Genomic DNA, 22,260 nt, shown 5'->3' on the forward strand with positions numbered 1-22,260 from the left:
TTTTCTTTTTTGTGGTACGTGGGCCTCTCACTGTTGTGGCCTCTCCCGTTGCGGAGCACAGGCTCTGGACACGCAGGCTCAGCGGCGATAGCTCACGGGCCCAGCCACTCCGCGGCATGTGGGATCTTGCCGGACCGGGGCACGAACCCGTGTCCCCTGCATCAGCAGGCGGACTCTCAACCACTGCGCCACCAGGGAAGCCCCCGTTTCTTTTACTCTCATTGTCTTCCATGTGTTCCCCTTTCCCTTTTTCCATCCATCAGCACAAAAGTTTTCAGCTGCCATTTTCCATGGTTTTTGCCAATCTTCCCCCTTTTTTCTTTTTTTTTTTTTTAACATAGTGGTGGCTTATGTTTAAAAGAAGGTCACAGGAATCCATGTCTGTCAGAACTGTGAGGAAACCTACAGCAGACAGGCTTCTGGGGCATTTTCTTCCTAATTTTCTGATACTCAATACAGCATTTTAATGAACTCAACACCCAGAGAGGGGGAAACTCTACAGGATGTACCTTAAGTGAGATCCTTGGGGTGGCTGCCCATTTAATGGGATTTCATCAGTGGGAAAAGCATAGCACAGGAGGAACTGGTGGAAAAAGTTAGTAAGCCCAAGAGAAGGTCCGTGACCCCACTGGTTCATGCACTCTGAGACTCTGAGCTGATCTCTGCCCCATCCCGCTCTCCAACAGGAAGTCTTTCTGGACTCCTTGGCCTCAACAGAGTTGAGGGAGGCACGGGGGGTGGGGGAAAGGGAGACCAGCTCTCTCAGGTCGTCTTTACACCTAGACCCGCTCTGCTGTCATTTCTGCCCATTTTCACAGACAGCACTCTGTGTAGCTGCTACCTTCTCACAGAGTTGCAGGTGGGAAGTGAGATGCAATACCTCGGCCTCCTAGCCCCAGCCCTACCTGTAAATTTTTCTGCACCCCGACTTCAGCCCAGGAAGGATCTACCCGGCAGTTCACCTGTGCTTTTTTCTCCTAGTCCCCCTCCTCCCCAAATCTCAACAACAGACTCTCTAGAAAAAACACCCTGGTTTGTAGTGTTTGCCAACTTCTATGGTGAACACACTGCTACCACAGTCGGTTCTCAGGAACAGGTGCAGGCCCACTCAGGCACACCCCTGGATGTTGAGGTCACTGGCTATTGATGGTCAAAGCCAAACTTTTAGAATTTAAAATCCTTCTCTGTCTTAAAAACCCAGCTCTTAACAACAGAAGCCTTGGCTTTCAAGACTTTTCCCCTTGCTGTGCACCTATTTTATTTTACCTACTTTAGAATTCTGAGCTAAGACTGTCTCTTTGTCAACTCTCTCCTGAGGGTAGTGCATTTAGGATCCTACCCCTGTGTCCCCAGTGGTAGGAAAAGGTCAATGGGTACAAGAAAGCCTGGAGAGAGAGAAACCTCAATTATTATCTCAAAATATTATACATCATACACTTATAACTTTTTTTAGTGTTTGAAATAGCAACTGTACTGCCAATAGAGGCTACATTAAGAAACCTCTATCAAACTTGGTATGAAATTAGAGGAAAGGCCAGCTACTAGGCCCTCTCCTTGAATGAAGGAGGGAGGGAAAGTGTAGGGAGAGAGAGGGAAAGGGTGAGGGAGAGAGAGATAATGGAAACGGAGGGAGGAAGGGGAAGTAGCGGGACCGGAGGAGGAAGAAAATTCCCAAAGTTACCAAAAGTGTGATATATTTTGTTTACCTTTAACAAATCAATGGTTTCAGCACACGCTCTTGCTAAGTACAACTGTGTGCCTAACCTCATTTGAAGCTGTCATAAGACTCAATCAGAGTTCTTGCAGAAGGTGAGGCCCAGGTCCCGAGGGGCCCTCCCTAAACACCCACCGGGGGCTCTGCAGCTCGTGGCCACTGGGGGAATGGGACTGGCATCTAGTCAAAGCTCAGTCGTTGTTCCCACTGCCTCCCCTCTTCCCTGCCCCTCCTGAGACCTAGGGGCAGAGTTTTGTACCCCACCCCAGCTTCCAATCTGGTGGGAGACCCTGGCAGTGAGAGAGCTGGGGTGCAGATGCTCTGGTCCTTTGATGCCTGACCCGGAGGTGTCTAAGACCCCACCTGTTAAATGAAAGGTAAGAGAATCTTAAACATCAGTATATCTTCTGATCACTTGCAAATTGTCTCCTTTCCCCTCCCTCTTACTCTGACAGACAGGAGACTGTCTGAGGTACCTCAAAGTGTCTTTCACTTTAAACAGTGAGAAATAATTAAAAGAAGTGACAAAGATGTCAGATTCCAATTAATCTAACTGCTGATTCCTTTTGGAGCCTGGGAATCAGGCATCAGGCCCAGGGACTTCTCTGTCTACTAGGTGCATGACTTTGCAAAAGTTGCTTGGTATCTCTTAGCTGTGGTTCCCTCATTTGTAGTGGAAATGATGCTTACACTGTAAGGTCAATGTAAGGAGTAAGTGACATTTTATGTCAAAGAGTGATATGCAAATTAGCGGGTTTTATTTTGGCTTATTTTTGTGCCCTTTGATTGTTCCCCTCTCCAATGCCCCCTATCTTAGTCCTCTCTCTAAAAATAGTCACTATTAGCAATATACTATATATGCTTCCAGGCTTTTCTTCTAGGAGTTGCCCATAGAAAAGATATCTGTGTGTATGTGTTTTAACATAAGCGATGTATCTATTGTTTCACTTAACAATATAGCTTAGACAATTTTTTATGTCAGTACGATTAGGTCCACCTCATTTTAGAAAATTGCAGCATGGTCTTCCATAAAAGGGGTGCACAATTTTTTATTTAGCCATTCCTCCTTTTATGAATATTTCTGTTGTTTTGAATTTTTCACTGTTATAAATAACATTACAACAAAGAAGATCCCTGTACTTGCTTCCTCAGCACATGGTTTAAGTTTCTCTCTGGGGTAGCTATTAACAGTAGAACTTTGGGGTGATGGGTTATAAAAAGTGACCTCTTAAGTGGCTGTACTCACACCCATATTCCCTCCAGCTGTGTATGAGTATACTGAACGAATTTGAATTTCCTCCATTAAAGTGAGGTTGACACAACATTGTAAAGCAATTATAATCCAATAAAGATGTTAAAAAATATATTCACTATCTAATGTACAGTTGAAGGAGAAAAAATAAAAAAGATGCCCAACTGTAAAAAAAAAAAAAAGTGAGGTTGAACACCAGTTTATATAAATGTTGACCATTTTTATTATTTCTTCTGTGAATTACCAGTTTATATCCTTGGCCCATTTTTCATTTAGATCTTTTTTCTTTCTTTAAATGATGTGTTAATTCTAATCCTTTGTTTTTTGTTGTTGTTCGTCAAAACTAGAGTTCTATACAGACCACTGTTATCATTATTCAGCAATGATTTCCTCAAAGACAGAGATGCATTTTGTTTATCTTTTAACCACAGCATCAGCAAAGAGCCTCACCCAGAACTGCCCTCCATGAATGTTAGTGGATTGAATTATTGAAAGAGCCGCTTCTGTCGGTCAGAAATCATACTAGTTGTGTTGACGATCACGTAAAATGGGAATTGGTTAAGCAGGTTTTGAAGTGCAAAAAGGTCAGGCAAGAACACGAGGTCGCACAGATATACTCACTGCAGGAAGCAGCTTCCACCCTGGGGTGGGCGTTAGTAGAACCTGGAGCCAGAGCAGGGGCCGGGCTGGTGCTGGTGCTTCTGAAGCGAGTGCCAGGGTGGGAAACCTGGAAACTGGAACTTCAGGCTTCTAGAATCAACTGTAGCTGCCAAGATGGAGACTGCTGGGGTGATAAGCAGTACAGGAAATGGGCAGCGCCGCCCTCTAGCGCCCCCTTTGGCAGAGCTGAGTACAGCAGAGGTTGAACTGACAGAGTAGTAACTGGAATACCTCTTAAATCAGGGGACATTTGCCTATGGGTGAAGATGCCCAGGGCTATGCTTTGATGACTTCCTCCCCCTTTTTACATTGCCTGAGAGTGCTCAAAGGAAATGTGAGTGTGGCACATGAGCATCACAAGGGTCTGAGGCACTCGCAGCCCTGCCTGGACGAGGCCACCCTCATCCAGCGCAGGGAATCACACGCACATCCACACGGAGAAATCCACTCTCACACCGCGGGCCAGCGCAGGAGGAATTGGGAGTGCGCACAGGCTGTGGCTCAGACCTCACAGCCGGGACCCTGGGGGGAAGATACAGAGAGGCCCTTTACGTTTGTAGGAGGCACGCACATCCCGCTGGTGATCTGACCCAGCTCCCAGGGCAAACGCCGGACGCTGGCCTCAGAGGATTTAATGACAAGGAGAAATAGAGAACTTTCGGTGATTTCTTACACCCCTGCCCACCCCTTCTCCAAAGAAACACTGATTATGCTGAGGCTGGGAGAAGACTTTCTTGTTAGTAAGACATGAACTCCCTGGCTCAAACCCGAGATCTGTGTTTTCCTTTTTAAGTCAGAATCGAAGTGAAAGTGTTCTTTCCTGCATGCCTCTTCAGCTGATGTTGAACAGTTATCGCCGACCTATCGCACTGCTGCAGACAGGGAGATAACAGATTGCCACGTGGCTCAGGAAAGGAGGGTACATTTCTACCACTCCATGAAGAGTAACCATCTGCATACACAGCTCTGATTCCCCCAGGAGGGAGTCAAGAATAGACGGAGTAGGGGCTATACTAACTTCTCACCTTAGCTGCTATGCCCTTCCAAATGCTCTGCATCTCTCTCTCATGCCAAGGCAGGTAGCACTATTCAGCACTGTCATCAACAGAATCCACCCTGGGGGTTATAGTAAAGCAGGACAGTGCTGACTTCTGCTGCCACTCGGCTTCTACCTCTTTGCACAGGTAGTGTCCCCTCAGACCTCAGGGGAGTATGATGTGCTTTCCTGCTGGCCCCTGGCTACCTGGCACCCTGACCCCCGCCCCAGCCCCACCCTGTGGTCAGGTCCTCTCTCTCTGGGCAGAGTTTTGTGCTCCAGACCGTTCTCTCACTCCAGCCTCCTAGTGAACCATAACCAGTGTCCTATCTCAGTCTACTAGGGCTCTGTTCTCTGTTTCCCAAGGGCTTGACTGGTTTTCTCAAAAGGCAGGGATGGGAGGGAGTGCTGCAATTCAATGCACAACAGAAACTGGAGGTGGAGCCTTTCTTCAGACCATGGGCGTAACCTACGTTAAGTGTTAGCTACAGTGAATTCCACCAAATTATGTGGACCCCCACGACAAACCAGCACCTTCACTGCTCCCTGAGTGCAAATGGTGAGTGGATCTTTGATGAGCACTGTGTTAGAGCAGCTGGGAGAGGTAGCATCGGGAATACCTACAGGCACTGTCCATTACAATGGAAGCTAATGAGACTCAACAAAGAATGGGTAAGATCAGCCACCTGCACGCAGAAGCAGTGCACTTCAGAGCTGTAAACGCAGGCCAGCAGCTCTGCCAAGTACAGTCAGGAGACAAGAGCACCTCTCCAGCAGATCAAGAGAAGGAGGTGTCTTTAGAGTTTGGGCCCAGTGCATCCTGAGGACAGGAACTTTTTTAAAATGACCTATTTTATCACACCATGACTGACTGCCTGTTAGAAGGATGGTGCTCTGTATGAATTCTCGAACTGGGAGAGGAAGCCAAAGAGTAACTACTGGTCAGTGTTTATCCTGTGTTGCAAATACTATTTGACAGGTCACTGGGTCAACTAAAAGCCAACATTTACAGGACACTTACTGTATGTGCCAGGCCAGAGGTAAGTAAGCTTCATGTCCACGCTCTCATTTAATCCTCACAAGCACGTGATGAGGTAGGTTTATCCATCAGCCTTTTGCGAGTTTGATTACTGGGGATCAGTCTCCCAAAGCCTGATTTGCTCTTGGGGATCTGATAATACTGAGTATCTGAACTTGCAAAGCTAAGAGTTGAGGTCATGGTGACTCCGCTAACGTACAGACACCCTGAGGGTGCCAGGCTGAAACAGATGGCTTGACTCTCTTAAATTTCTTGATTACCAAAGAGATCACCTGTTCTGCCCCTTGGTTGACCCGGGCAGCTCACCAAAGTCGTGCTTTCCTTGCAAGATGTGAGGCTCCAAATGTGCAAAACCCAGGTTGGAACAGAGACGTGACACATGGAGTTCAAACACGACAGTCTCCGCAGAAACTCAAACTGTTTCCATCATACACGTGTTACTTTCATGCTTTATTTTCAGAAATAGAAACATAATGCATTCCACCAGAGACAGGTGACATGTCTCAAACAGCTTGCGAGGGACAAAAGTGGGTGTGGGGTGGAGAATGCATTGGCAAAGATTCTAACTGCCCAGGAAAGGGGAGGAATCCCTTCTCCCCGCACCCCCCAAAAAACCGGCATCTTGATGGATGATTTGAAACTTGAACCATGGATATTATAATCTTACTACAAAGTGTAAATATCTAAAAGGAGAGAATTATAATCATTCTGACATTATACAGCTTTCAGCCGAATTTCAGACTGAGCTGATGACTCCTGAGCTGATTGCCTGTGGCATGCGGAACACCCATCCACTGCCCTCCCATAATCTAAACCAGCAGGGGCAGGAGGGGCTGGCGTGCTGTTATTGCACTAAGATGAAAGTGGCTGGCGAACTGGGTCTGGTTTGGTAATTAAACACTTTATTGTAGCTCTCAAATGTAAAGCCAGGCCCAGCAACTTTCTTTGCTAGTAAAATATTCCTACCTTCTTCCAGACACTGATATTGATCTAAGAGGTATACACTTATAGTAACAAAAGTATAAAATGTGGGGATTGAAGATAAAACTTGTACATGGTACATACCTATGACCTGAAAGACAGTGACTGCCTCCAAATCTATACATCTGGATGAATGAATGGAGACCCCAGGATGCTGCATCGACATGGATATATTTTTAAACTATTAAATGTATATATATTTATATTTCATTTATACATATTTAGTATATACATTTTTTAAATACTCCTTTTCCTTCCAATCCATGTCTCCTTGAAATTCATGATGATGCAGTATCCTGGGGTCCTCATTCATTCATCCCTCCCCTTTCTCCTCAGTCAGATAAGATTATAAACAATGAGCATAGTATTCGTGGTATTTTAGTTTAAGGATGCGGGGAGGGGTACAAAAGGGCATCTATTTCTAAGACTGTCTCCGCACACAGGGACAGATTCCTTCCAACAACTATTCCAACTGTCTCTTTCAATCAAACCAAGCCTGGTGATCTGTCCGCACTCCAGTGTGATTGGAACATCTAATCCTACCAGCTCTCCCTGGCCGTGTGGACAGAAAACATCGATCAGTCTGACCAAAAGCTGCACCCAGAGTAATTCTGGGAATTTTCCTGGTGCAATTATTTTAAGAAGCAGTTTCAGAAGGTTGGCAATGACAAATTGAATGAAAGTTTGGATGAGTCTGTGGATCAGTGAAAATAACGTATAGGCAGAAAATGCTTTTTTTAATCTTACATTTTTTTAGATTTTTTAAATGATTATTAAAGTAATACAGCTCATTGCCGAAAATACAGCAAAGCACAAAGAAAAACAAGAAGAATCACCAATAACCCTCCTCCGACCTTGGCTGTGAACAGCTTTTTCAACCTAAAGCTAAATGAATCTGGAGCTAAATGAATCTTCCAGGATCAAGAAATGTCCTTAAATGTTCTGGCATCTGCCGTTCACTCCAAGAGTTGCCCATCCACAGTCCCAAAACCCATGGTGACCCTTCCTGTGCCAGCCTTAGTCTTGGGCAGAACTGGTAGCCCCTATAAAGTGAATGTCCAGGGTCCCCAGGGAGGCTTCTGCCCAGATATACTGTTTCAATCTGCTCCCCAGAACCAGAACTCAGGAAACAGCACTTGTTATTTCACAGTGAAATTTGGCTAAGTATAAATACTCACTGCCTTACACTCATTCGCACTAAAATGTAAATAAGGTCTGTGTGATGTTTCTATAAGGAGAAAGGGGGATACCCCAGAACTCTAGGCATCTGAGTTAGGAAGCAGGATGCCATGAAAGACAGTCCTCATTCAGGAGTGAGCCATTCTAATGTCAGGCAGCCCTTCTTGTTAGTGACTCTTTTAAAGCCTAAATGGATCCTGTCGTAACCTGAAACACGGCCATTCTTTGAACAAAAGCCACCTAAGGGGGCTTGTCTTCCAGTGAATTGCGCTATGGTACCTCCATCACCTGGGAAAGCTGGCCTGACACACAAAAGTCAAATCACAGACATCATTTCTTTTCTACCTTCTTCTCCGTTGAAAATAGCCTCTTTGTCTCATGTTTCCTAACTGTTCAAATGAATTCAAAATACGAGGGAGCCCTATCAGGCCAAGCTGTCCAGTTTCACATGAGAATTTCTCATCTTTCCAAAGCTCACAGCCTTCTCAGTTTGTTTTCATGTTTGAATTAGACATGGTTTTGGGGTCATTGAACCCCAAATTAATTAAATCCCTTAAATTATCTTTGAGAAAGAGTCATCGTGTGTATTTATTAAATAAAATTATCTGGTGTCTTCTTTCAGATGCTTTTACAATGAACAAATTCCCTTGTTTCCTGGGAATTCTTTGATGTTCCAAAAGCTTCTGGCACATTTTACATGAGACGTTTCTAGGTTCTTCTTCCCTAGAAACAGGAAGTTGACAAAAAGCTCCAAACATTTATTTTAGTTCCCAAAATTGGGATGGGAGGTGTCCAATAGGTTCTAAAAATAGTAAAAGCCCTTCAGCATGAATTTGGTCTTTACCAAAAGAGTCAAGGGATTTAAATTTTGTCTGAAATTTGTCCAAAACCCACCTGGTTAGGTTTGGAGACATCTTCCGACTCAAAATTCTTAGCCATGAAAATATTACACCTGGAAAATTGCTTTATTTCTGTTCCTTGATAGGATAAATGATTACAACAACAACAAACATTCTTGACAATAAAAACTCACTGTCCCTGAACCATCCTATCCTCTCTGTTATAACAGGAATTGGCACATTACTGTCCATGGGCCCTATGCGCCTGGTTGCCTGTTTAGTTTTTTGGTTTTTTTAAAAAATAATTTGTTGAGGTGAAATTCAAATAACAGAAAATTAACTGTTTTAAATGAAACAATGCAGAGGTAATTAGTACATTCACAGTGTTGCACAACCACCACCTCTACCTAGTTCCAAAACATTTCCATCCTTCCAAAGCAAAATCCTGTACCCAGGGGTTTCCCTGTGTGGCGCAGTGGTTGAGAATCCACCTGCCAATGCAGAGGACATGGGTTCGAGCCCCGGTCTAGGAAGATCCCACATGCCGCGGAGCAACTGGGCCCGTGAGCCACAACTACTGAGCCTGCGCGTCTGGAGCCTGTGCTCCGCAACAAGAGAGGCCGCGATAGTGAGAGGCCCGCACACCGCGATGAAGAGTGGCCCCCGCTTGCCACAACTAGAGAAAGCCCTCGCACAGAAATGAAGACCCAACACAGCCATAAATAAATAAATAAATAAAGTTAAATCATATGGGCTTCTAAGAAGACCTCTGGGAAAAAAAAAAAAGAAAAAGAATCCGCCTGCCAATGCAGGGGACATGGGTTCAAGCCCTGGTCCAGGAAGATCCCACGTGCTGCGGAGCAACTAAGCCCATGTGACACAACTACTGAGCCTGTACTCTAGAGCCCACAAGCCACAACTACTGAAGCCCTCGTGCCTAGAGCCCATGCTCTGCAACAAGAGAAGCCACCGCAATGAGAAGCCCGCGCACCGCAACAAATAGTAGCCCCTGCTCGCTGCAACTAGAGAAAGCCAGCACACAGCAACGAAGACCCAACACAGTCAAAAAATAAATTAATAAAAAAAAAAAAGTCCTGTACCCATTATGCAATGTCTCCCCATTCCCTCCCTCCCCAGTGCTTGGCAACCACCAATCTGTGTTCTGTCTCTAGTTATTTATTTACCATTTATGTGAAATCTCCAGATTTATTTATTCTGGAGGTTTCCTATAAATGAAATCACACAATATGTAGCCTTTGCGTCTGGCTTCTTTCATTTAGCTTAATGGTTTGGAGGTTCATCCACACCGTGGCATGTGTCAGTACTTCATTCCTTTTTATGGCTGAATGATATTCTCTTGCATGTGTATACAAGGATTTGTTTACCCATTGATGGACATTTGGGCTATTTCCACCTTTTAGCTATTGTGAATAGCGCTGCTATGAACCTGTGTATATGTACTTGTTTGGGTCCCTGTTTTCAATTATTTTGAGTATATATCTAGGAGTAGAATTGCTGGGTCATATGGTAATTCTATGTCTAACTTTTAGAGGAACTATCAAACTGTTTTCCACAGTGGCTACACCATTTTACCATTTTATTTTATTTACACTATTTTATCTATATACACCATTTTAATTCCTGCCAGCAATGTATGAGTTCCAATTTCTCCACATCCTGTCACCACTTGTTGTTTTCCTTTTTTAAAAATTGCTATTGCCATCTTTGTGTCATCACCTGTTTTTGTGAATAAAGTTTTATTGAGACAGCCATGCCAATTCATTTACTCGTCTATGGCTGCTTTTGCTACAATGGCAGAGACTGTATGTCCCACACCTAAAATATTTACTATCTGGCCCTTTGAGAAAAAGTTTGCTGAACTCTATTTTAGAAGATTAGCCCTTTTTTTCTTTGTCATTTTATTTCACAGCTCCCCAGAATAAGACCAAATAATACTGCTGTGACCTTGGGTGAATTAATTTATTTTCAATCTTAAATTTCCTTATCTATAAAAAGATATGATAGGACTAGTTGCTTTCCAAGTTCTCTTCTGGAATTTTATAATAATCTGATAAACTATGGTACTTCAAAATGGGTAATTAATTTGCAGTTTATGCTTTCTTATGTAGTCTGTAACTTGCTCAGCTATCTTTTGGCTTAAATGAATGCTTTCCTCTGTTATCTCTTTGATCTATTCATTATACAAACAGGGAACAGCAGTCAATGCCTAGCTCACAGTTCTTTCTCTGTACCAAGTTGCAATGATGTGGTAGGGTTGTCTGGGAAGGTAGGAACAAACTATCAAGTGGAAATTCCTGGCTCCTCTAGTGGGGAGAAAAGGAATCCTGTCAAAACTGAGTGGTGTCATTGATGGTTTCTTAAATACACAGCTGTGCCCAATTTAAGACCAAGTCCTCTTTCTCCAGCTCCTCAACCTGAGGAGGATGGTGCAGGAAGAAAACAAAGAGAAAGAGAGGGAGTGGGGGAGAAAGAATAGGTTATTTAATAACACTTCACTAAAGGAATGCTGGGGGCTTCCCTGGTGGCGCAGTGCTTGAGAGTCCGCCTGCCGATGCAGGGGACAGGGGTTCGTGCCCCGGTCCGGGAAGATCCCACATGCCGCGGAGCAGCTGGGCCCGTGAGCCATGGCCGCTGAGCCTGCGCATCCGGAGCCTGTTCTCCGCAACGGGAGAGGCCACAACAGTGAGAGGCCCATGTATTGCAAAAAAAAAAAAAAAAAAAAAAGGAATGCTAAAGTTGAACACTTCATATTAATAACCTGTTCCCCGCGTGAGGAGGCTGGGAGACTGAGCAAGCTACCTAAGCGGGCACCTCGATCTGAACACCTTCACCAAGAGCTGGATGTGGATGGGCCACCAATTTTCAAAATGGAGAAACAGAAGTGAAGGGCCTGGCCCGTACTCACCAGGGAAATTCATTGCAGAACATGGATGAGACCCAGGTGTCCTGACTCCAATCCAGGGAAAGGAGGAACGGGGGCAGCGTCTGCTCAGGAGAGGAAAGGAGATATTTTGACCCATCTGAGCAGTTGTAACTCGTCACGGTGAGAGGTACACGGGGACATCCTGCTGGTTTGACCAGAATCAACGTTGCCTGCCACGATCAGGAAGGACCCACCTGTCCACAGGTAACTGTAAAACACACCTGGGCGCTCGGTCCTCGTGGGTCTCTAAGCTGGCCTGAGTGAAGCCGCACCATGGCCCGAGTACCGTGTTGCGGGTTACTCGTCACCTGGCTGAAGCCCCTGGTGAACAAACTGCAAACACTCGGGAGAGGGCTCAGGAGTCTCATGTCCCTCCCTCTACACAGGGGAGGAATTGGCAGGTGTCCTGGGCCAAGTGCGGGTGGTGCCCCAGCTGGCTTGGTCTCACCCAGCAGACCCACTTCCGTCACCAGCAGGTTCCACCTGTGTATCCCCTGCAGTCCCACCAGTGCCCTTCAGAGTTGGGGTGAGGTGGCCAATACCTGATATGGGGCTGTCACTACTATTTTGGAACATCCTCAACCTCTTGTTCTGAAATTGCTCAGTGTCACCAGCAAAGCCCACTGGGGTGGGGGAGGGAGAATAAGATGGAATCTAGGTGATAAGGTCTAACCTCTTCCTTTGTGCTTCCTCTAGTTTCGCTTGCTCACGGTGGGTGGGGGGTGGGGGAGGCTTGGGCAGAGATGCTGCGTCCTGCACTGCGATCTGGAGTGTCAGCAGCACAGTTGTGCCCTTCCCTTGAGAACCTGCCCCCTGCCCGCTGAAGAGATCCCTATAAAGCAGCCCGGCCCACGGCCTGGGAGAGACCCTGTGCTCTAGATCGCAGTTCTGCAGCTCTCCATTTTTGATCAAAGAGTAAAGCTTTCCTTTGCTTCTGAACCCAACTTGGTCTGGTTCTATGGGTGCGAAAGACACTGGGCAGAAGGACCCCTGCTGGGACCCGACTTGAAAGGGTTGGTAACAAAAGTCCATTTTTTCCTGCTTTATTAAGGTATGACTGATTGACAAATAAAAATTGTATACATTCAGGTTGTATAATATGATTATTCTTTTTATTAGGTGTACAGTGGGGCTTAATATATGTGTCCATCATGAAATGATTACCACGATCAAGTTCATTAACACATCCATCACCTCACATAGTTACCACTGTTTTTCAAAGTTCATTTTTAAAATCCAGGGTCACCTGTTTCCCATTCCATGCACCTTGAATCTCTTTCTGGCCCCACTCTGCTTCCTCCCCACACTTTGCAAAAGCTGTTTCCTCTGCTGGAAGGTGAAGGTCCTATTCTTTGGCCAACTTCTACAAACCTCTCAAGATCCAAGTCGAATGCCACCTCCTCCAGGAAGCCTTCCCCATTCTTTCCTGTATCACTTTTACCATAGCGTGGATTGTACTGGAACATGCTTCCCCTGTTACTTCTTCCTTCACAGCTAGTCTGTGAGTCTCTAGAGGACGAACACTGGCTCTCCTACCTCTGCTTCGCTCCCTTTAGCTCTGAGCCAGCATGCAGCAGGCACTCCATGAATGAAAGGATGAAGAAATGAACGAATGAAGTGCCTTCCTCCAAAGCTGAGCTCTGCCTGCTGCAGTTCCTCAGAAAACCCTTCCCTTGTAGTGGGGGAGCCTCTCCCTCTGAGAGCTCTGTCCCTGAGGCCCCCCTCACACACCGGATGCTCAGGGATTCAGCACACCTCCCTGCTGAGGCTCTGGGAGCGGACTCTTCTCATGGGTGCTTTTTGAAAGAGAGTATTGTCTCTGTTATACTGCTGGGCTGTGAGCCTACGCTGTCCTCATCTGGCTTTTCCTACCTCCGTTAAATGGTCATCACCTGCTCAGTCTCTCAACTGGAAACGCTTGCATGATTCTTTCCCTGAGTTTTCACTCCCACCAGTCACCAAATCCTTATGATGCCGCCTCAGTCATTTCTCTTCAATTCTCCGTCAATCTCCTGCTCTAGAGGAGGCCACGGATGAATTGGGAGGGTCTCCTAACTGCTCCCCCTGCATGAACCTATCTCCCCACCGCAGCATCTGAACATACTGCCTGAAGGAGTTTCTTCCAAACTAGTCCAACCACATTGCTCTCCTCCTTAGTCTCCGGACCCTGGCCCTGGGGATGGTCCAGGCCCCGGAGCACTGCACGTCCCTTCCGTGCAGCCCCATGTCCTCCCCAGGCAGCCTGTACCACGTACAGCCCTGAGCACTCACCAAGTCCTGGAAACTCTGGGTCTTCTGTGACTCTGGCCTTTGCATTTGCGGTGGTCTCTGTTTTGCCCTTCCTCGCACCCCTCCCTGGCTCAAAACTCGCCCTCTGTGTGGAGCGCCCCCCCAGGCCTCCTGCTTCCACTAGTGTCACCACTCGCCACTCTGCACACCCCTGCAGTACGGCTCTGTCCCCGGTTACACGTAAACTCCCCGAGGGCAGTGTCCTACGTGCTTCACTCACCTCAGGATCCCTAACAGCTCATACCATGATTGGCCTTTAACGGGAACATCTAAATCAGCTGGGTCCTTGGCCTTAGGCAGGCCTGACTGCCGTCAGAGGTTAAGGGAGCAAAGGGAGCAAAACAAACATATTGAATGCCTGCCTTGTGCCAGTTAAGGGTCAGCCACATATCTGCTAATTTTGCATGTGAAACAACATCATATCAAGCCCACCCCGACCTAGCATTGGTGATGGAAGCTGAGAAGGGTGAGGGGAGAGTTGGATGATGGTAGCAGCTGGAAGGCAACGGAGGGCAGCAGCCAGTGATAAAGGGGCACCCAGGCAACACTTGGTAGAATTACGGCACTCCTGGTTCTGTCTGCTGTGCAGCAATCACCAAGCAGGAGCCCTGTCTCACTCTGGCAGGGCACATTAGTGTCCCCTTCCTGGCTGACCCCTTGTGAGAGCATCATGGTATAACGGAAAGGGCAGGGGCTTCAGAGCCACAGAGACCTGGGCTCAAATCCCAGCTCAGCTATTGCTAGCTGTGTGATCTCAAGCAAATTACTTAACCTCTCTGATCTTCAGACTCCTCTCCCAAAAAACAGAAATTAAAAAAAAAATTATCACAGGATTATGTATTCCTAGAACAAATATTGTTTTGAGTCCTCATTTGTATCATCTCTGATCTAGTCAGTGGGAATACAGTAGCTTCCAATATAATACATACTTAAATATTAGTTTCTTTCCCCTCTGCTATTTATTCCCCAGTCAGAATCCTTAGAGAAATCCCCTCCATTCTTTCTTTCCTCCAGTGCACATTATTCCATCCTCCAAGTAAAGATCATCTAATGATAACAGTAACACCCAACACTTACGAGGTACTTCCTATGAGCTAGGCAGTATTGAAAGTACTTACATTTACTAACTTAATGCTCACAACACAGACTGGTTTTACAAGTAAGAAAAAAAAGGCACAGAGAAGCTAAGGAATTTGTCAAGGTCACACAGCTAGTGAATGATGGAGCTGGGACTTGAACCTAGGCACCCCAGTTCAAGTCCACAGCCTGAGCCAATAGATTAGAGATTAGACATTTCAGCCCCTCTGGATGAGAGTGTCTTCAGAGCTGTCTTTCTTCCCCATCCCTTCTTTTCTTTTCTCTTTTCCTCTCAACCGAAGAAACCGAAGGTCACTTTGGACAGGGTTAGATGACATGCTCAAAGTTACACAACTCCTTGTGGCATTTTCCTGACTCCCGTTCCTGTGCCCTTCCTATGACACTGTGCAACACTAGACAATCAGTATGAAGGCAAATGGCTGAAATTAATTACCATTTTGAGTAAATAACTTATATGACTTTATCCTCCCAGTTAAAACAATCATTTGCAGGTATCAAATCTGATGGTAAAAAAATATATATATTTCCATTAGACAGCATTATGTTTCTTTTACTTTAATACCCATCTGAAAAGCATGCTTTGTTTTTGCTAGCGTTGTTTGAATTTCTGCCCCCATAAATATTTGCACTGTTGTCTTAGTTTTAATTAGTTTCTGGTGTTTTCCTTGGACTGGTTTTACAATGGGATGGGAGTGGAGTATTTACAGTCTGACCTGCCATCTGTGAAGCTTTGCATCCCCAAACCACCGTAGCCGCAGCTCAGAGATGACATCGATGTACAGTCAAAACAAGCCAGGGGTGTTCGTGAGCAAGGCAGTGCTGTGTCTCAGCTGCTAAGTGACCCTGAAACACTCAGAGGCAGCCATCACATAGGGACACTACAAACAAGCCTCCCCGGAATCTTCCAGAGCTTTGCCCTTGAACTGACTCAAGGTCACCACAATCCAGAACCTAATTTCAGGAAGAATTTGTTCTTGGGTCAAGGGGGTACTGAACCCAGAGGAGATAAGAGACTGAATAGATGCCATTGAGAAACTGGGGCAGAAGTCTACAGAGGCTGGTGTAGGTGATACGTGAGACATTGTAGGAAGAACACTATTTGCAGATAGAAGAATTTCCCAGCTTATCTGTGTGAGTCGATGAACTCCTCTGAGTTTCGATTTCCTCATTTGTAAAATGGGGGGTAATAATACTCATCTTGCTGATCACCTAGGGATCATATGAGGAAATTAGGTAAGTGAGATCAATCTGAAAACTGTAAAGTGCTCTAGAAATATGATGAATTGTATTATTGCTGTTCTGTAATGTATATGCAAAGGAAGTGGAGTTTCACTGGAAGAACATATATAACAGTGATTTCCACTTAAATGCACCAGAAAGAATGATGCAATTCATTATGAGACTTCTACTGCATTTTTAAACCCAGGGGAAGCTTTGCAAGCATAAGATAACAAAAACACAGCAAGGTAGTGTTAGACGGGGACTTGGCATCTGCACATGCCCTGAGTGTTCCAGACACATGGAGGAGGGTGAGGCAGATGAAATGTACAGCCTGGGAAGGGCTGGCTCCCCCATGTGCACAAGGGGGACCTGGGACAGTCACTGGGCCGCTGCTCCAGCTCACCTGCCAAGGCAAATTCCAGAGATTGCTACAGGCTGGAACTGTGTCCCCTAGCTGCATGTGTTGAAGCCCTAATACCAAAGGTGACAGCATTTACAAATAAGGCCTTTAGGAGGTAATTAAGGTTAAATAAGGGCATAAGGGTGGGGCCCTAATCCAATAGGATTGGTTGCCTTGTACAAAGAAGAGATCTCTCTTTCTCTCTCTCTCTCTCTCTCTCTCTCTCTCTCTCTCTCTCCCCTCTCCCTCAGATGAAAGGCTACATGAGGACAAAGTAGCCACCTGCAAGCCAGGAAGAGAGGTCTCACCAGAAACCAAACCTTGCTGGCACCTTAATCTTCAACTTTGCAGCCTCTAGAACTGTGAGAAAATAAATTTCTCTTGTTTAAGCCACACAGTCTGTAATATTTTGTTAGGCAGCCCTAGGAGACTAAGACAGTGACAATATCTTTATTTTCGTTTTACAACTAAAAAGAAAAATCAAGTTTTCTTTGAGATATATTAATCTCTGCCACTTCTACCTATATACCCAATGAAAATGAAGAAAAAATCCCATGGAAAAGTCTTACTGGGTACCATTTTGTCTTAAGATAACAGACTGGAGAAAAAGTGTAATTTCAAGGTAAATTCTATCCATCAATTCTCATCAGAATCCATCTGCTCTTTTAAGAGTTCACTAAATCATCGGATGTCAGGGTTGCAAAGATCTTAAGTGTTACTGTCTAGTCATCCACCAAAGTTTCGATTTCAGTGGAGAGGCTAAAAACTCACATGTTGGATTTTGACCACCTGAGACCATATCCTGGCTCCTGCATTTCTTGGCTGTGGAAATCTAAGAAACTTAAAACATCTCCAAATCCCAGTTTCCTCATCTATAAAATGGAAATAATAATAATAACAATAACACATCTACCTTGGGCTTCTTGTAAAGAGGAAATGAAATAACCTACCCCCGTGTAGTGTCTGGCAGCTAGTAAGTGCCCAGTTAATGTTAACTATTACTATCTATCTTAGAAAAGTTAGATAGAAAATATGAAATACTCTGCAATCAAGTTAAAGCCAGGCCTCCCATTTGGGAGTCACCCCTGGCACTCTAACCCACCCAGTCAGCTATTGATCTGTAAAGTCAGTTACATATTTATCAGTTAGAGTGAGGGGAAGGAAAGGTATTAGAGAATGACAATAAAATCCATTTAAGGAAATCCAATTCAGTAAATCCTTAAGACAAGTGCAGCCATTGTGCACATGGCACAGAAAGGTATTATTTCTGCAAATACCGCCCCTTCAAACACTTTGCTCCTATGGTGTTTGAAGGGGATGTCAACACGGGGCAGGCCCCTCCCCAGATTGGAGTATGGGTGACCCTGGGGGATGCAGGGGACACCAAAGGCCACAGGAAACAGATATGGCCCAGCTTCCTGGAGCCCCGATTGAATGAAACAGAATGCAAACATTTGCATGATTTTTTTAAAGACAAAATATGGTACTTCCAAGAACTTTCTGACATGCCTTATTCCGTTTCCAGCCATGCCTCCAGTTGGGCAGGAGCTGTGAACTCTGCTCTGCCAGGGGGCTCTGGGGTAAAAGAAGAGCCCAGACCAGGAGGCTGCTCCCCCGCAGGCCACTGCCTCCCTGCATTATCCCAGCAGCCTCCTCCTTTCCAGCACCGTGATCTTCGCAAGCCCAGCGGGCACAGCCCATCCTCCCGGAGGTAATACCTTCAACACCTCCCTCTGGCCTACGGGGTGAAGTCCACGTTTCTTTAACTTGGTATGAGACCCCTCACAGCCTGACTCCCAACAGCCTTGCAAGCCTATGATGTCCGCTCGCACCTGCGACCCCTGTGCTCCACCCTGCCTTCCCGGTGCCCCCTCCCCCAACAGCTCTGAGATCTCATTCAAAGGCCCCTCCTGTGCGATGTTTTCTCTACTCTCCCCTCCTCCCCGGCGCCACGGTGCTCAGAACACGGAGCACATGCTAAATACTGTCTATTTAACCACCAGTGTTAACCGGCTCTTAAATTAGGATTTAACTGGCTGTCTGTACTGCTGATTACAGTTTTGTTCTCCTTCGCTTTTCTAATTTGCAGAGAAATTTTCTTCACGAAGTCGAACTGCTCTTTTGAAATGAAATCTCAGCAGATTTTCGTATTTCCAGACAAAATTAAAACAGGAAGTGAGAATCCAAAGTGTGCTCTACTGTGACAAAAGTCACATTACGAAACCAAAGTGTCCTCATCTCCAGTCTCCCCAGGGGCAGAATACGTTCCAGGGCTCCCAGCTGAGACTCCCATGAAATTCACTTCAAGAGGTTCTCGGAGGCCCTTATTTTACTCCAAGGCCTGGGCAAAACGTCGCAGGGTTTAGAATGCCAAAGAAAGCCCCTCTAGCCTCGCAGTCAGATCGTGGGAAGACAGGGGCTGCAGAGAGCCAGGCTGGGGGCCAGCTGAAGCTTAGAAGACACAAAAGTGTTTCTTTCATTAAAAAAAAAATCTTTTGTGGAGGAAGTCCTGTGTCCCCAAGCAAGTTCTGACTTCACTAAAACAGCTGAGCTAAGCTCTGCCAGCCTCTTCCAGAAAGAGGGGGAAGCCTATTTTCTCTCCACACCAGGGCACAGTGAATTGACAATGAATTCTGTTCGTCTCTTAAATAAATAACAAACCAGATTCTATTCACGTTTACCCCAATTTCTCAGTAGAAAACCAAAACTGCTGTCTTGACATCACCGGTTCCCAAATGCTGCTGCTTCTGGTTTTGTCTGATGTTGTTCATTTATTTTGTTGTTGTTTTGTTTTTCCCACAGCTGGCAGTGAACAATGACCAATAAATTAATGAGCAGAGAAAAAGAAATCGACAACCGTTCTGGGAACACAGGAGTGTGCCAAAGTCAACAGGGAAAGCTGTGAGACCGAGCCCTTTTCGCCCATTCTTATAAATATGCAAATACTTTATCCTGTCCTGAACTCTACAACAGCTCATTCATTTTTGTTGCTGTTGTTTTTGTTTTGTCATTCATCCATTCATCTAAGAGTTACTGAGCTGTTACTGTATTGAAAGTCATCCACTAACACAACTTTAGTGGCTCTTAAACTTTACTGTTTCACAGTCACCCCGATGACTTGCTAAAATACAGATTGCTGGACCAGGACCCCTGAGTTTCCAATTGTGTAGCAATGGGGTGGAACCCTGGAATTTGCATTTCTCAAAAATTCCCGGGTGATGCCGAGGTTCGCCCCAGGAGCACACTGTGAAAAGCACTGCATGAATATATCCACCACCAAATCCCTAGAACGCCCAGAAGGTAGAAGATGCTCAATAAATATTCATTAAGCTGAATTGAAGCCACTTTGAGAAAATCCTGGATTCTGAGATAACAGATTGGTTTGTAGAAATATTTACACGTTTTCCCAGCTGAGACAGAGACGCAAGTGAACAAGAACAACTATATAAAGCAGGGCGCTCTCATTTATAGATCAAATGTTAGGTTGAGGGCAGAGTATACTGCAGCTGACTTATTGGTGAACTGACCTAGGTGTGGACACCTTGGGGATTATTAAGTAAAACAGGAAAATCATTTTATCATCTTGACCACATGCCCCTGCAGTCGCCTCCTTCTTTTCCTCCTTCCCTCTTCCTCCTCTTTCCCCCTTCACCGCCCTCCACCCCTTTCCTCCATCTCTACAAGGCTATCAGCTAATATTTGTATACATACTTGGAGTTCCTGGAAGAGAGAAACTGTATTGTTGCCAAATGAAATAAATCATTTCTCTCTGTTCTTTAAGAAGGTAGACAGGGCAACATTATCATCCAAAAAAAAAAAAAAAGAGTTTTCTTTATAAGGTCCTGTTTATCAAACTTTAGGGTAAACAAAAAGTCGGGTTTTTTTTAATGACCTCGAAGGCCATAATCTAAGGTGATTTGTGGCATGGGTTTCCCAGTTGGCTATTTTAAATAATACTCTTAAATTTATAACGGTGGCATGTTTTCTATAAATAGCATCGTATCAAGTGACCTCTTGTGTTCTTGGGTCCTCTCACTATTGTCAAGTTATTTTATTGCTATTCACCAAGTAGCAAACTTGGAGAATCATAAATTATATGGGCTTATAATTTAGTTTCTGTCCCCTCTTGGTTATCTTGCAAAGAGAGAAAAGTAAGTTCATAATTCTTACAACTTAAAAAACATGGATATAGTGGGAAGCAGCCGCATAGCACAGGGAGATCAGCTCGGTGCTTTGTGACCACCTAGAGGGGTGGGATAGGGAGGGTGGGAGGGAGACACAAGAGGGAGGAGATATGGGGATGTATGTATATGTACAGCTGATTCACTTTGTTATACAGCAGAAACTAACACACCATTGTAAAGCAATTATACTCCAATAAAGATGTTAAAAAAAAAACATGGATAAGCCATTCTGATCGTGGTATTTGTCAGTCTCTCTATGTGATTCTAATCCTTTTTATTTTATCGATTTCAAGGCTGCTTTATTAGGCATATCAGTAGAGATTTTAAATTGCAAGCAACAGAAACTAACTTTGGCCAGTTTAAGCAGAAAAAATATCTCCCAGAATTCTTGGAAGACTTGAAACACTGGGCTCAGTGCTACTCAGACAAGAGCTGCAGATCTAGCCACAGAAGAAGCCATGTGAGGAAGCTGCAGCTATCACTGCAAAGCTAGGGGTGCTGCTCCCCAAAGCCTGAGCAACTCAAGGCGACTGCTGCCATTCCCTGCAGAGCCATGACGCTGCCCCAGGAACTCAGACCTGCAGGAAATGAATCACTTGGCTTGAGGGCATGCAGCCTTAACTTTACAAGCAATAACCAAGTTGCTCTAGTGGTTGTACCAATTTACACTCTGACCAACTTTTTTTCCCATAGTGCCACGTAGTCCTCAACGTTTGTAACTGTCAGCCCACTCTATTTTTTTTTCCAATCTGACGAATGCAAAATGTTATCTCACTGTGATTTTAACGTGCATTTCTATGATTACTGGTGAAGTTGAGCATCTTTGCATACATCTCTTTGTCATTCTGAGTTTCTCTTTTTAGAATTGCCTGTTCATGTCATTTGCCCATTTTCTACTGGCTGTTTTATGTTTCTTAATTGATTTGTAGGAATTCTTTATCTATTTTGAATACTAACCCTTTGTTAATTATAGTCATTACAAAGAGCTTCTCTAAGTCTGTGACTTATTATTTCACTTTTTTATATCTTTTGATGGGCAAAATTTTTTTTTAATGTTGTCAAATATGTGACAGATTTGGAATAAACACAAAAGATTATGGCGTGTTCTCAGTGGAAAATCATGCATTGTTTAGAGCACATCCTTCTGTGTTACTGGATTTTAGCTGTTCATTGTTTTGAGCTATTTTACAACTTTTAAGTTGCAGATACTGCTAGCAATGCAAAATAATTGTTGTTTCTTGACGTGAAAATAAATTCTGTCTGGTGGTGGTTCTGTTGCCTTCTTCTGCCCAAATCCCTTAATCCCCCTCCCACAACCTGCCTGCAGGAAAAGCCAGCTTCACATCCATTTGTAAATTTATTTCAACATTCCTTCATTCCATATAAACTTGTGGTTCTCTGCTTTCTCCTTTTAACAGGTGTAA

The sequence above is a fragment of the Hyperoodon ampullatus genome (assembly GCF_949752795.1).
Source record: "Hyperoodon ampullatus genome assembly, chromosome: 13".
Lineage (NCBI taxonomy): Eukaryota > Metazoa > Chordata > Mammalia > Artiodactyla > Ziphiidae > Hyperoodon > Hyperoodon ampullatus.